Consider the following 16,560-nt stretch of genomic DNA (forward strand, 5'->3'; position numbering starts at 1 on the left):
GATGCCCTAACCACTGGGCCAAAGTCCGTTTCCCCACATTTTGTATTTTGAGGTCATTCCTGCCTGATACTGTAACAAACAAGGCCCTTAACAAGGTAAATGTTGATTTTTTAATGAAAAATCCCTCTTTGACTTGGCCCCAAGCTGCTGTCAGCCTTGACCCTCCCAGCAGAATCCTGGCCTTTGTGCACTTGTTTAAATTGTTTCCTGCCCAGGGTTTTGGCAACTCTGTACAGCCAGGACTGGGCTCAGGCCAGAGACTGACAAAGCAGCCGTTGACTTGGAGCTTTTTTTCACATCCTCCTTATTGTTTTCCTTCTCTTTAAATAAAATTTGATTTTACGTTTCAGACCTCAACATGACCTTTCACTCCCTAGTCATAACATGAGCTAGAAAAGGAACCACAGATGACTTGGGTCAACTTCCCTACTTTGTAGATGAGCCAACTGTAGCACAGAGAGGTTAGGTGACTTGCCCAGTGTCACACAGCTTTCAATGACAGAAGCAGAACTAAAGTTAGGTTGTCTGATGGAAGTCAGAGGTCTTGCCACAGTGCACACTGCTCCACCCAAGGGAAGACCTGAAGTGCACAGTCCTGGGTTCGAATCCTGGCTTTGCTACTCACTGGAGGTGTGGACCTGGGCTAGTTACTTATCATCTCTAGTCTCAGTATGCTCTTTTGTAAAATGGGGATCATACAGTGTGCTGGAGCTGGCTTGCACTGGCTCACAAGAGTTTATCATTAAATTTTCAGGGTTTTTGTAAGCCAGTTGGTTGACTTCCCATTGGTGGATTGAAATTTGCCTGTGATATATGAAATTGACAGATGCTACAAATCAGAGCCTTTTTTCCCCCAGAGAGTTAAATATTTACCAGCACACCACTGATCATAAAAGTAATTACTTCAGAACCTGTTGTGGGTGATCAGTGAGCTAGTGCATGTGAGGCACTGAGCCCAGAGTCTGTGTATAAGTGGTGCCATGTCATGGCCAAGAGCATGGACTTGAATCCCATAACTCTAAGGCCCACCACCTCCACAGTGTGGCCCTGGGCACCTGCTCACATCCCTAATAATAATGATACTTACTGACTCCCCAGAACACTTATCATGGACCAGCTGCTATGCTTCGGTTTTTACGTTTAATTTTGGAAGCTTCTCAGGGCCTAGCATTATCCCCATTTCACAGATAAAGAAGCTGAGTCGCAGAAAGTTGAGTCACTTTCCCAAGGCCATGGAGTTAATAAATGCAGGAGGTGGTCTTCAAATCCCAGTGGTCTGCTCCTAACCTCCACTCTGTCTTGCTGAGACTCAGCTCCCCTCTTTGTAAAATGGGAGGAGTTGTGGTAAGGGTGGCATGTGCTAATACTTGTGGTGTTCACAGGGGCCTGGCATGCAACAAGGCTTAACTAACGTGAACTACCAGCTGGTCAGCACCAAATAAATAAATGTTGCTGTCAGTCATGACTGTGATGATTACGCTGAAATCCTCTAGCCAGGAGACTGGGACTCAGTTGAACCGAGGAGGACAGTATCATTTGCCAACCAAACAATTCATCAGGTCCAGCTTGGGTAGAGAAGATAAGGCCCTGCACCTTGAGCACTTGGTGAGTTGGGTGGCCAGGGTATCCAGCATAAGCTCTAAAGAGAATGCCAGACTCTGTTCAGGGGGAGACTTTGAAAGTTTCCATGTGAGGGCAACATTTATTGAGCATCTGCAGATGGCAGGTTCCTGGGCTACACACACAAATGAGACCTGACCCCTGCCCTCAAAACTCCATCATAGTATAGTAAACAGCAAGTAGTGGCCAGGTGCTTCCTATTTCTTGAAGTGTAAGCATTCTCCATATATATTCCATTGAATAGTCACCCTGTCCTATGAGTTATGCTGATTATCCCCACTTACATCCAGGTAAAATGAGGTCAGGTTTGGACTCTTAAGCTCAGTACTTCCTCATTGCTTGGAGATGCATCTGAGAAAGTAGACAGTCACATCCATGAATAACAAATGCAAGGGGAAATTCACAGGGCCGTGCCTTAGATTGCCAGGCTGCTCTGAGCATTACCACATGCTGCTTGGCTGAATAATGGGAATTTGTTGTCGTGTTGTTTCAGAGGCTAGAAGTCTAAAATCAAGGCACGGACCAGGTCATACTTTCTCCCCAAAGTCTGAAGCCCGCTGGCACTGGTTGGCCACCATCCTCGAGGTTCCTGGGCTCCCAGCCCTGCCTCCCCGCACAGGGGAGGCTCTCTCTTGCCTCTGCTCACTTCTGGCTTCCGGCTGCTCTGGCCACATCTGGCTTCCCTGTCCTCCTAAGGCCTCCAGGCGTAGGGGTGAAGGCCCACCCCATTCATTTGGGCCACACCTAAATAGGATCTCAGAAGATGCCGTTCCCAAATGCGTCCACACCTTCACTGCTCCTGCATCATCGGAGGGTCCCTTATACAAATGAGTTGGCACCCACAGGGACCCATCTTTTAAGATGAAGAACGTAACATGTCTTCGTCGGAGGACGAAATTCAACCTACCACAGGCTGTGGGGTAGGGGAGCCTTTTCAGGTCAAGTAGCAGCAAAGCTGACTCTGACCAGCTGAAGGGAAATAGTGACTGTAACGATGATAGACTCACTAATGCTGGACGCTAAGCCCTTCCTATACACGAACACATTTAGTTCTCACAACTGGATGAGATATTTTCACTATCCCCATTGCACAGATAAGAAAACAGGCCAGGGAGGGGTTAAGAAACTTGCCCAAGGTCACACAGTAAGTAAATGGCAGAGCCAGGATTCAAATGCAGGCTGCTTGGGAGAAAAAGTGGGGGACGAATGGGGAGTTAAAGCTGAATTGGTGCAGAATTTCCTTTGGGGGTGAGGGGAAAGTTTTGGTAATGGATGGTGGTAATGGTAACACAACACTGTGAATGTGTTATAATTCACATCTCTGAATTATATATCTGAGTGGCGCTAAAGGGAGAAATTTTAGGTTGTACGTATGTTACTTATATATATATATATATATATTTAAATGGGGGGCTGTTGAAAGGATAGTGGAGTAGTTAATAGAATAAAAAAATTGAACCACCAGGGTCCCAGGTCAGCCCTGGGGAGCAGGTCTCCATGCACTTCTCTCTAGAGCAGTGCTCTCCGGTAGAGATGCAATGCAATCCACATATCTAATTTTAAATTTTCTAGTAGCCACATTAAAAAAAACTAAAAAGGAGCGGATATAGCTCAGCAGTTGAGCACGTGCTTCCCATGTATGAGGTCCCGGCTTCAATCCCTGGTACCTCCTAAAAAAAAAAACAACTAAAAAGAAGTGGGTGAAATATATTCAAATACTCCATTTGCTTTACTCCAGGAACTCTAGAATATTGTCATTTCAGCATGTAATGAATATAAAAATTATAAGGGTAAGACTCAGTGTTCCTTTTTCGTACTAAGTCTTCTTATCCACTGTCGATTTTACACTGGCAGCGCATCTCAGTTTGGACTTGCCACATTTCAGGTCCTCCATAGCCACGTGTGGATGGTGGTTTCTATATTGGGCAGCGTAGTTCTAGAGGGATAAGACTAATTGAACTTGCTCCAAGGACTCCAGGCTATTTTCTCTTTCTCTCTTTACATTCATGTTTCTAATTTTCAGGAGACAGATCATCTGATGGGGTCTCCCAGAGCAGGGTGTCCACTATGGGCTCCATCTGATATTTCTGGAAGATGCAGCCTCATTTGATCTGGCCTCTTACCAACTGGTATAGGTGTCAAGATGTGTGTAAACCCATTGCTGGGGGAAAGAAGAGGAGAGCGAGATGAAAGGAGGGACTCTGCTTGGGGGGTTAGTTCCTAAAGCAATTCTATCTATGCTGGTGACCCTGCCAGCTTCCTTGACTCCAGGTCCCCCTTGACTGGGTAAAGACAATAAAGTGGGAAGCAGGGGCCATGGTCTGGAGGCTGACTGGCAGGTCTACTCATCAACATCGTGAGTGGAGGCTGTACATTCCCTACCACAAATAATGAGGATCAGCAGTATACCTCATGCAGTTCTAATGAAGACCAGCTCGTCCTTGAAATTCTTCTATTGTTGGCAGGACATTGTTTCCTCCTGGTTTGGGGAAGACCATATAGGATGTAACTGTTGGTTCTATTTAGCCGCCCCCCCCCCCCCCCCCCCCCGCAGCTCTCCTTTTGGTATCAGAACTTCTTTTGTTGTATTTTGGGTGGGGCTAACTCTGGACATTGACCCATCCTAGCTAGAGTAGCTTCTCCTCTCCCTTGCCAAAGTAATGGCCATGTGACCAAACCAACCAATCAGATTCCTCCCTACCCACAGATGGGGGTAGGAGGTGGTAGATTTAGTGGCTTAAAACCACACCCTTTTATGATCTCACTTTGCAAGCCTAGCTCAGCTGGATTCTCTGCTCAGTCTCAGCAGGTTGAAATCAAGGTGACAGCCAGGGCTGGGATCTCATCTGAGGCTAGAGGGCCTCTTCCAAGTCCTCTGGTTGTTGGCAGAATTCAATTGTGTGTGTGGTAGGACTGAGACTCAGCCTCTAGCTTACACCTGCTGTTCCCTGCCATGTGGACCTCTCCACAAATATGGAAGTTTGCTTCTTCAAGGCCAACTGAAGAACATCTGCTATAGCTTCTTGCCTCTTACTGTTTTCATTTCCTGGGTTGCTCAAGCAAATACCATGAAACGGGTTGCGTTAAACAACAGTAATTTACTTGTTCAGTTTTGAGGCGAAAAGAAAGTCCAAATCAAGCCATCATCAAGGTGATACTGTCTTCCCAAAGACTGGTGTTCTGGGGCTGGCTGCTGGTGATCCTTGGTCCTGGGCTCCTCTGTCACATGGCAATGCACATGGCAGCCTCTCTGTTCTTTCCTGGTTCTGTTGAGTTTCAGCTTCTTGCTTTTGTGGCTTTCTCTTTGTCTGAATTTCATGCTATTTATAAAAGATTCTAGTAATAGGATTAAGACCCATCCTGATTGGGTTGGGCCATCCCTTACCTGAAGTAATCTCACCAATGGAATGGCTTAGATTTAAGAAGATGTTTTTCTGGTGTACATACAGCTTCAAACCACCACACTTATCTCTAAGTCCTCTTTTAAAGGGCACACCTGATCAGGCCAGGCCCACCTAGGATAGTGTCCCTTTTGATGAATTCAGTGTTGACTAATGTCAACTGATTAATGACATCTGAAAAATCCCTTCACCTCTGCCATGTAATATAACCTAGTCATGGGAGTGCTAGCTGATCATATTCACCCACCTACACTCAAGGGGAGGGGATTGTACAGAGTATGTATGCCAGAGGGTGGAAATCTTGGGGGCCATCTTAAAATTGTGCCTCCTACCTCCTACCCCCAATCAGGGGTGGGGAGGAAACTGATTGGCTGGTTTGTCACATGGCCATTACTTTGGCAAGGGAGAGGAGGGACTGCTCTAGCCAGGATGGGTCAAATGTCCAGAGTTAGCCTCACCCAAACTATAGCAAAAGAAGTTTTGATACCAGAAGAATGGCTGGGGTGGTGGTGCTAAATAGACAGAAACAACAGGTACCTCCTATATGGCCCTCCCCAACCCAGTAGGAAACAATGTCCTTCCAACCAACAGAAGAATTTCAAGGACAAGCTGGTCTTCACTAGAACTGCGTGGGGTATACTGCGGATCCTCATTATTTGTGGATTCCCTATTTGCAATTCCCTACTCACTAAAGTTAATAGTTAAACCCAAGCCAATACTCAATGGTGCTTTCATGGTCATTTGTGGACACATGCAGAGCAGCAAAAGATTTGAGTCACCCATCATGCATGTTCTCAGCTGAGGTTGGACAAGGCCTTCTTGTTTCAACTCTCTTACTGTAAACAAGTGTCCTTTTCACAGTATGCTTAGGGCATGCTTTTTGTATTTTTGTGCTTTTTCTTGGTGTCCTTGATGTCTAAAGTGGCCCCAAGCGTAGTGCTGAAGTGCTGTCTAGTGTTCCTAAGCACAAGAAGGCCATGATTGCCTCACAGAGAAAATACATGTATTAGATAAGCTTCCTTTAGGCATGAGTTACAGCACTGTTGGCCATGAGTTCAGCTTTAATGAATGAACAATATCCCTTAAATAAGGTGTCTTTAAGCAGAAACACACATAAAACAAGGTTATATATAGATGGGTTGACAAAAATTATGTGACCAGAGGCTTACAGGAGCCTTACCTGTATTCCTCATAGCAGCAGTGAATGGTTCAGTATTTGCAATTCAGCATTCATGGGAACTTCATGGAACATAGTATCATGAAGAATGCAGATTGAATATTGTGTCCCCTGTGTTTCCCATGAGAGATGGAAAGGAGGTCCAGAGAGATTCAGTAGCATGGCTAAGGCCGCACAGTCTGGACCTGGTAGAGCTAGGATGTGGATGTAGGCATGTGATTCCAAGTCCAGTCCTTTGTCTAATATACCATGCTACCTCCAGATGCTAGGGCAGGAAAGAGAACTGGTGGTGGAGGGGGGAATGTAGAAGATGTGGTCTCTCTCCTCCGAAGAATTACAGTACATGCAAAGTAAAATAGCCATGTAGAAGAGTTTGTTATGAGGGGTGCAGAGAAGTGAATAATTTGCAAGGTGAATGGGAGAGGGAGAAGGAGAGATGTTTGAAGAAGGCAGAGATGCAGCTGGAGATCTTTTAAAAATGCAAGTCTAATTAGGAGGCTCTCTGCCTAAAGTCCTTCTCAAGTTCTCCTCGTTCCTGAGTCCAACTCCTTACCTGGCAGCAAGGTCTGATCTGACCTGCCTTTTCCCCCAACCTCAGCTCTGGCCTTCCTGCCACCCCTGCTTATTCTTTGCACTTGGCCACATTGGCCTTGTCAGTGGTTCGATGTGCCATCATCCTTCCTGAGGCCCTAGCTCCTGCTTGTCCTTCAGATCTCATCTTCAGTACCCCTTCCACTGGGCCAGCTTTAGAGGATCAGTCCCAAGGCACCCCGTTGTTCTTCCCAGCTCACACCCCAATGCTAACTATATAATTATTTGCTTACTCTCAGGAGCTCCAGTACAGGGACCATGCCTGTCTTGTGCACTTTGTCCTTTGTGCCCAAACACCCAGTCAGCAGCTAAGAACTGAGTCCCTACTATGTGGTAGCCCTGTGTCCAGCATGTGGGAGGTACTCTGTAAATATCTGTTGATAGAGTGATTGGGCTGGATCTGAGGTTGGGTCGGAGTTAGTGAGACACCGAGAAGCAGAGGAGGCTTTCTATATGGAAACAGAATGAGGAGGAGGGAGAGGGGCTGGGGGCCTCAGAGGCCCTCAGCTGGTTGAGCCTCTCCCAGCCGATTCCCATAAGCTTTCTGCCTGTCCTGGCTGCGCTGCTTCTCCTTGAGGGGACTCTCTCTAACCATCATTCTCTCCACTTACAGACACTGGGGAGCAAGGACACAAGGCTTCATGTTTGCCACTTTAGGTTTGGGCTGAGAGTAGTGCATGTTCTGGAACCATCTCTGCTACACAGGTGTTTCTGCAACAAGACCCTCACTGGATGCCCAATTTAGGAAAGAATCAATATCTCCCTCTTTAGAGATGGCTTGAGTGGATCTGAAGTAGGCCAATCTCACTTGGATGGCCATTGAGTCCCAGACATACACTCTCAGACTACAGAAGACTGAGCTGCTCTTGCATCGTCCCTGGAAGGGGTAGCTTCATACACAGCCTATAACCAAACAGTCCACATGGCCAACATTCACTGAGGGTCAGTTATGTGCCAGTGGTACTGAGGGGATGGAGGTAAGTACCGTGAGTCTCTACTCTTAGTGAGCTCACAGCCTCGGGCTCAGGAAGACAGGAGAAATAAAAATAAAAGCAGAGCCTTACCTCACACCATATACCAAAATCAAGCCCAGGTGGTCCAGGGACTTATATCAGAAAGGTCACATTTTAAGTTTTAAAAGAAAAGAAAGGAGATGACCTTTAGGACCTTGGTGTAGGAGAGCATTTCTTAAAAGGTCACAAGATAAAGTATAAACCATAGAGGGAAAAGGTTGATACATTCTACCATATTGAAATGATGAACTTTTGTTCACCAGAAGACATGATAAAAAGAATTAAAAGGCAAGCCACAACCTGAAGAATATGTTTGCTATACCCATAACTGACAAATCCTTAGTATCCATATATTTAAAAGCCTTTTTATAAATGAATAAGAGGAAAATGCCTCATAAGGAAATGGGCAGAAATAAATGAACAGGATTTTCATGGCAGAGAAATCATGATCAGCTGGTAAACGTGACAAGATGCTTGACCTCTTTAGCAGTCAGGGAAATCCAAGTTAAATCTGCAATAAGGTATCCAATGGACAGGAAAAATTAAAAAGGCTGACAGTGGCAGGCAAATGGAAGCCAGTGTGAAATATATATTGTTAGTCACACTGTGTACAAAGAGAGAAAGGGATTGAACTTGCACCTAGATGGGCCTGGAAAATGAGAAAGGCAGTGTTTCAGCACAAAAAGGGAAATGCAAAAGATAATCAGGGAAATGCAGAACCATTTTAGCAATCACCCTGGTCCCACTTCCATTTGTTAAAATATTGATACTCAGGAGTGAGGCTGTAAGGAAACTCCTACTCTCGCCCTCTGCTGGTGCCCTTGAAGTGTGCTCAGACCTTGAGACAAACAGCTGGCAATTCCTACCCACCTGGCAGAAAAAAAATCTTCATCCTGACCAGTGATCCATCCCACCCCTGGTCTTTATCTGAAAGAAATCAAATCAAAAGAAGAAAAATACCTCCATACCCAATTTTAGGTCATTAAAAATAACTTAGGTATCTAGCAAGAATTGTCACTGCATTTATTTGGAATATGGAATAATTATATGTGAACATTCAAATATACTTATGCCATCTAGGTGGTGACATGAAAAACGTGCATGTGTATTTATTTATTTGGATTTTGAAACAAAGGGAATTCCAAAATCTGAGTATGTTGTGAATGTAGCTATGTAAATACTGTGTTGGAATATTGACGAGAATGGGCAAAGAAAAAGAGCATTTGATGAAACGCATGAAGTCCTGGGGCTGTGGTTGAATGTTACTTCAAAAAAAAAAAAAGCCATTCCTATTTAATGTTGCCTGTGCAGTAAATTAAGAGACAAAAAGCTTCTCCCAGCCTGCAGGAAGCAAGGAGGGGGAGCTGCAGAACTGCTGTGTTTGGGCAGCATTCAAAGTTGTCTGCACACATCTAAAATCCTCTCCTAGGTGAGAGAGCAAAAGTGCTATTTAGAAACACTTCAAAGGGAGCGTGTCGGGCTATTGTTTTCTCCTGAAAGTGTCTTTTGTCCCAAATGATTTTCTTTGATTTCCTTTTTATTGATTAGAGCTTAACAGTGTTCATAAGCTGCTGGAAGAGAGAATTTTTGTCCGAGTAGAGAGCGGAGCAGCATTTGTACAAGCCAGCTGCTGTGGGCTTGCAGGGTGGCTTCTGGATTCATTTGAGTAATTTGCAGACAATCTATTTCTGTTCTCCCTTGCCCATCCCACGTGGTTCGACCCAATTAGATTCATTGGGCTCTCAAAAAAGGAAACCATGTACATGGAAATGTCATATGTTCATAGAGTATGATGTATACAACCTATTCTCAAAGGTTTATATCTATTTTTTCTTTTTTATCTTTGTTTTTTTTTTAAATTTTGTTTTTTTCCTCAAAGATTTAGAAATTAGATAAATAGATAGATAGGTAGGTGGGTGGATATAGATAGAAGATGGATTGATGGATAAGTAGGTAGGTAGGTGATAGTACATCGATAGCTAGGTGGGTATATAGACAGGTAGATAGATGATAGTAGATGGGTGATGGATGGATAGATAGAGGGACACATAGATGTAGATAGAAGGATATAGCAAATGTGGCAAATGGTAAATTGGTAGATCTAGGGATGACAGATCTGTTGGAGTTCTCAGGGTTTGTATTATTTTTGCAATGGACCTGTAAGTTTGAAAATGTTCAAAATAAAAGTTGAAAGAACTAAAAAAAAACGGAAACCGGGCCTGTTTGTTTGTGTGACAGAGCCTAGAAATGTAAAAAGGTAGAAGGAGCCCAGTCTCTTCTCCCAACGCAGCTTCAGTCCTTTGAGGTTGGCTCTCGCGGGCGAAGGGCGTCAGACGATGACGCTCTCCAGTCGTGAGGCTGCGGCTGCTCAGCTGCCCCGTGGGGGGCTGCAGAGACTCTTCCTCTGGTCACCTAGATTGAAGTCCGTCCAGGTGCTGTAGATATGGTGGTGGACAGATGGACACCATCCTTGCCTTTGCAGAGAACAAGAAGGTATCAGATAGGCATAAAAAGCCATGAAGGAGTAAAACAAGATGATGTGACAGAAAGTGATGCAAGTGGAGGCCCTGTTCAATCATGGAAAGCTTTTGTGAGGAGGTGACAGCTGAGTGGAGACACCCCAGGAGAGGAGCAGCAGGCAGTCTCAGCGGCAGCAACGGTCTCTTGTTGTCAAGAAGGAAGGCGAGTGTGGCTGGGGTGGTGGACGAGGTGTAGGCAGAGGTCAATTCACTTAGATTCTCGTAGATCCTTGTAGACCAGTGGTTCTCAAATGAGTGGTTTTGTCCCCCAGGGGACACTGAGCAGGGCCGAGACACTTTTGGTTGTCACAACTGGGGAGAGGGAGGAAAGCATTCTGTTGTCATCTCTAGTGGGCAGGGGCCAGGGATGGTGGTAAAAATCCTACAATGCACAGAGCAGCCCTCTGCAGCCGAGAATGACCCAGTTCAAAATGTCAGTGGTGCCGAGGTTGAGAAACCTGCTGGCTGCAGACCAGGGTAAGGACCGAGGCTTGTATTCAAAGAGCAATGGAGGGATTTAAGCAGGAGTGTGAGTAAGAGTATTGGACTAAATTATTTCAGCTCTGACATTTCCACCTTATCTGACTACATTCGACTAGCAAGAGGGAGACGTCTTAGAGTTCCAGATCCTCCCGGAAGAAGGAGTCCATTGAAGGTCCAAAGAGGAGGCCTAAGGAAGGGAATCTTGCCTTGGTCTTTTCAGGTGCTGGCTTGCAGCTGTGCTTTGGCCTCTTCGAGTCTGGAGGTGGGAAGCCCTAAGACTAGCTCAGCTGAGCTAATGAATGGAATTCTCTCATATCTAGTGGAGAAAAGTTCAGAGTCTTAGGTTCCTGTTAACATTTGATCTGGCTGAATCACATATGAGAGAAGGAACTGAATCAGCCCAAGATTTATGGGTTTGCTTCCGGGTTTCCCAACCTTGACACTGTTGACAGTTGGGGCCAGATAATTCTGTTGTGGGGGGCGTCCTATGCATTGTAGGATATTTAGCATCCCTGGTTTCTACCCACTTGATGTCAGTAGCAACAGTTGTGACAATCAAAAATCGCCAAATCCCTGGAAGTGGGGCCAGAGTGACCCCAGCTGAGAGTCACTAGTTCAGCTGATTCAAGTTTGATGTGCCAGTACGTGGCAGCTGTCCACAAAACTCGCCGTGAATTCCATGATCTTCCTGGGGGGCGGGTTGGAGAATCACTGGACTAGATGGTCTTGCTTTTTTCATTTGCATCCCAAGTTCCTCATCAGCCAGCTGACGGGCCGATGGTCAGCGTTTAAACAGCATCAGACACTCCTTCTGGGGAGAGGGCTGAGATATTGGCTCTAGGAATTGCTGGGCCCCCATTTTTGCCCTCACACTACGAGAGCTACAGGTTTTATGTCTGAGAGGTGGATGTTTGGCTGGGCCATGTGTTCCAGAGCTGTCTTGCCCTGGGCCTGATTCATAGGACTCCTTTAACCCTTAAAGCTCCTGTACTGGTTTTATGTTTTCCCCTCCCTCCCTCAATAGACTGTGAATTGCTCCATGGGCAGGGTTGCAAGAGTTGATGCATGGGCTGAGCTCAAATCCCGCCCTCACGATTTATGATATGACCTTGAGCAAGTCACATGGCTTCTATAAGCCTTACTTCCATCTTCTATAAAATGGGAACCTCTGGAGTTGTTGAGAGCAAGAAATGGCATTCACTCGTGGTGTTTATGGGCCAGTACTTAGCAGGTAGTGGTTTCTCAAGAGACGCAGATTCCCAGTGCCACTGACAAGAATGCAAGTGGATGCAGAAGAACACACAGTGAATGGACACAGAGAGCAGACAATGGGGAGTGGGGGGAAAGGGGAGGGAAATAAATAAATAAATCTTAAAAAAAAAACGTTTGCTGTGGTCGTTGTTTTAGTTACCTAGGCTGCTTAAAGCAAACACCATGAAATGGTTCTGCTTGAACAATGGGACTTTTTAGCTTAGCCACGGAATTGTCCAAATCAAGGCATCGTTAGGGAGATGCTTTCTTCCCAAAGACGAGAGGTCCTTGCTTCTCTGCCACATGGCAAGGCACGTGGCGGCATTTGCTGGTCTTTCTCTTCTCTTCTGGGTTTCACTGATTTCAGCTTCTGGCAACTGTGACTTTCTCTCTGTGTATTCATTCGCTTTATAAAGGACTCCAGTAGTAGGATTAAGTCCCGCCCTGAATGAAGTGGTCACATCTTAATTGAATAACCTCATCTAAAGATACTACATACATGGGAAACGGACTTTGGCCCAGTGGTTAGGGCGTCCGTCTACCATATGGGAGGTCTGCGGTTCAAACCCCGGGCCTCCTCGACCCGTGTGGAGCTGGCCATGCGCAGTGCTGATGCGCGCAAGGAGTGCCGTGCCACGCAAGGGTGTCCCCCGCCCATGCCGTCTGATGACAGCAGAAGCGGACAAAGAAACCAAAGAAACAAGACGCAACAAATAGACACCAAGAACAGACAACCAGGGGAGGGGGGGAAATTAAATAAATAAATAAATCTTTAAAAAAAAAAAAAAGATACTACATACAATGGGCTGCACCCACAGGAATGGATTAGATTTAAGAACATGTTTTTCTGGAGTATATACAGCCTCAAACCACCACAGGCATGATTACTTTGACACCCCCCAGGCCCTAGGACAGGATTATTGTTGAATGAATGATGGTTAAATGAATCAGGGAACCCTTCGGCATTCTCAGTTAGCCACCTTCTTATTTTCTAACTGTTCCATCAACTCCAGACCACAGTCTTGCAAACTGATCATGCCTGAGATGAGGTAGGAGAGAACTGGCTGGATCAGTGGGAATGTGTCCCTAGAAAAGTACAGCAGGAAGGTCACAGATGTGTGTGTTGGGGGCAGGGTCAGCAGAGAGGGGAGTGGAGCTTGTGTCACTGTATCCTGCAGAGGAAAACAGAAACAAAAGCGCTTCACTCTTCTTAGAAAGAAGAGGACACCAGGAAGCCACCTTGTTGTTGAAGGTCCCAATCAATGGCTCCGGAGGAGGGAAGGAGAAGCTTTCTCCACTCTTCAGGGCACAGAATGGACTTGGGACCCCTTAGGCATTGAGTAACCTGGAGATGACCATGGGGGGCCCTCACTTTCTCCTATTTCCTGTAAGGACAGCTGGGGGTGGGCAAGCTCCCCCTGGGCCAGTCCCTAGGAGCTTTCTCTGGCTCCTGGAATCCCTCTCTTGCTATATTCCAGCCCCATCATCCGGTCCTTCAGTACACAAAGTTTATTCCTTCCTCCCTACCCCAGAGCCTGTGCACTTGCTGTCCTCTCTGCCTGATATGCTCTCCCTCCCTGACATCACATGGCTCACTCCTTCCCTTCACTAAGGCTCCTCCTCAAACATCACCTCCCAGAGCGGCCTGTCCCAGCCAGCTGAGCTCGAATGGCTGTTCCTATGTGTACCCCACCATTAGCCATTCTCTTACCCTGCTTTATTGTTGTCTTTTTCTTTTTCTTTCTTTTTACGGTATTTTTTAAGATATCTTCTTAAGATATTTTTGTCAAAAGAAAAACTTTTCATGCAATTTAGGGTCTTAGAGCTTTATTGAGTGATTTGTGAACAGAGCAGCATTGCATTCAAAAAGTAGAAGGGACCTCAGCCAGGGGTGGGGGGGTGGGAGTGGAAAGGGGAGATTATATACGACAAACATGGAAACAAGTGAGGAACTCTTCTGACTGACTAATGTTAAGTTCCCATTTTACATAGCGGGGTCTTGTAAAATGAGGGGCAGATAATACATTGGTTAGTATGTCCATTCTAAGCTCTCTATGCTATACTGAAACTGGTTTGTCACCAGGTGTTGCTTATCTGTTTATCTGTTCTGTATGGTACATTCTATTTTCTCAGAAAACCCCTGCAGTCAATTGTTTTTGTCTTCTGGAAAATTCTTTCTCAGAAAGGAGTTCGTCCCATCAACGCCCAATGTGTAGCTTAATATGTTTTTAAATGAAATATTTACAGCATAAAATAATGCAAGCGCCCACATATCCATCATCCTGACTGGACAAGTGCTAATATTTTACCACATTTACTTACTTCACACCCTCCCTTTTTCAGTCAATGTTATTGAACTATCACTTACATATAATAAATACACTCATTTTAAGTGTACAGTTTGGTGATTTTGGGCAAATGTACCTAGTAACATGCACCACCCCAGTTAAGATGTAGAATGATTCCATCACCCCAGAGAAGCCCCTCGTCTCCCTTACCCTGCTTGATCTGTCTTCCTGGTCTGTCACATGAGCTGAAGTCACCTCATTTATATATCTTGTACTCCGTTTACTGTCTGTCTCCACAACTGGCGTGTGTGTTCCACGAAGTTCAGGAGTGTGTCCCAGTCACACAGTCGATAGGTATCAAACTCCTGGCGCAGTCTTTAGGGTCCTCGGGCGCGCATTTTGACACGTGTGTGAGCACCTGTGTGGGGTAAGTTCCTGCAAGTGGAATTATTGAGCCAAAGGATATTTACATTTTTTGTTATGACAAAAGAGACATCTACCTGCCTTTTCTCCAACCCTATAACAATCTATTTCTAGGTTTCTCAACCTCAGCGCTCTTGACCTTGGGGCTGGAGAATTCTTCACCGTGGGGTGAGGGTGGGAGAATGGGGGCTCGTCCTGTGTGTGTTGTAGGATGCCCAACAGCCTCCCTGGCCTCCACCCCCAGACGTCAGTGGCACCCCTCTCCCCCAAGTTGTGGCAACCCAAAATGTTCCTGCCCAGTGTTTCCTGGGGGCACCATTGCCACCCCTGGTTGGAGAACTGCTGCCCTCTATCTACAGACTTTGCCAAACTAAATTGTTCCTCAGTTGGCCCATCTCTAGTAAAAGACTTCTAATGCTGGATTTATAGAATCCATTTTTTTTCAACCTCGTTTGTGCAGCTCAACTGACTGTATGCGGCATCATGAGATAAGATGGCTGGTTTTAAAAGGAGGAAAGGCGTCGCTCTGATTTATAAACCTCAGAGGATCGAAGTGCCCGCGGACGTGGCCGACTCTCCCTGGCCAAGGTGCCAGCTGCATCCTTCCACGTCCCTCGCCTGGCGGGTTGGCAGGGTCGTGCTCTGAGGACAGTGTGTTCCCCAGGCCCTCGGGGACCAGCAGGAAATCCCTGCCAACTCTGCAAAGGGCTCTTAACGCCTTTTATTACTCAGGACATTGAGTTGACCCTTCCTGTCTTGAAGATGCACACTCGTGTGTCCGCAGCGGGGCAGCAGGTGTGGACAGGAGTGAAGGTGGCTAGGTGGGACCTGGTGAAGTGAGGAGGGTGAGTCCCAGCTAAAGGGGCCGCCCTGCAGCCATATCTGCTAGGTGGGCACAGGGGCTCGGTGGTGCCAGACCTTCCCATTTTTTCAGCCAAGGCAGGAAATCCAGATTTTTAAAAATGGGAAATACCCTGATTTTTATATTTTGGCAACAAAATTTTTTTAACCCTATGTGGACCAAACAAACCACATCTGTGGGCTGCCAGTTTGCAGCCTCTGAGCTAATGTGAGATGTTGTTTCTTATTTGTTCGGGGATTAATTCCCTAAGTTTAGGAATCTTTTGGTTCAACTATTTATCCGTTCAGCCAAGTTTCTTGTTTATCCACTATGTGCCAAGCATTGTTCTAGGGCTGCCACTTGGCATTAATTTGTTGAAATGGCTGACACCAAAAGGGATAGAGATGATGGATGGGTGGATGGATGGATGGATGGTTAGATGGAGATAAAAGACGAACAATTCTTATCTTTTAGAGATACATTCTGAAATATTACACATACAATAATGTGATGTCTTGGAGTTGTTTCAAAATAATATGGGGAATTGAATGAGGGTAAGGTGACTCAAGACTGGCCGAGAATTGATATTTGTTTATACTGAGTGATGCTGGGTGTATGGAGATGCCTTATAGTCCTCTGCCTTCTTTTATATATGTTGGAACTTTCCCATAATAAAAATGTTTGTTTTATTGTCCTTATCATTTAGAACTTCATTCTGAAAGATATACAGGTAAAATGATATCATGTCTTGGACACGGTTGAAAATATTCAGTTATAATTTTTTACAAGTAGGGGTATAAATGAAACAGCATTTGGTCATGGTTACAGCTGGATGATGGGCGGATGGGGATTTATTATGCTAGCCTGTCTAATTTGCCTATGGTTGACATTTTCTATAATACAAAATACTCTTAATGAAATAAATGGATCAGAGAAGTGGGGGGCCTCCAGTT

At 45.6% G+C, this 16,560-nt stretch overlaps 1 protein-coding gene across 1 annotated transcript in view; it reads left to right on the forward strand.

Moving 5' to 3' along the window:
• SYT17 (synaptotagmin 17) overlaps positions 1-16,560 on the forward strand; it is a 95,888-nt gene that overhangs the window by 32,510 nt on the left and 46,818 nt on the right.

This window comes from Dasypus novemcinctus, chromosome 23, assembly GCF_030445035.2.
Source record: "Dasypus novemcinctus isolate mDasNov1 chromosome 23, mDasNov1.1.hap2, whole genome shotgun sequence".
NCBI classification, from domain to species: Eukaryota; Metazoa; Chordata; class Mammalia; order Cingulata; family Dasypodidae; genus Dasypus; species Dasypus novemcinctus.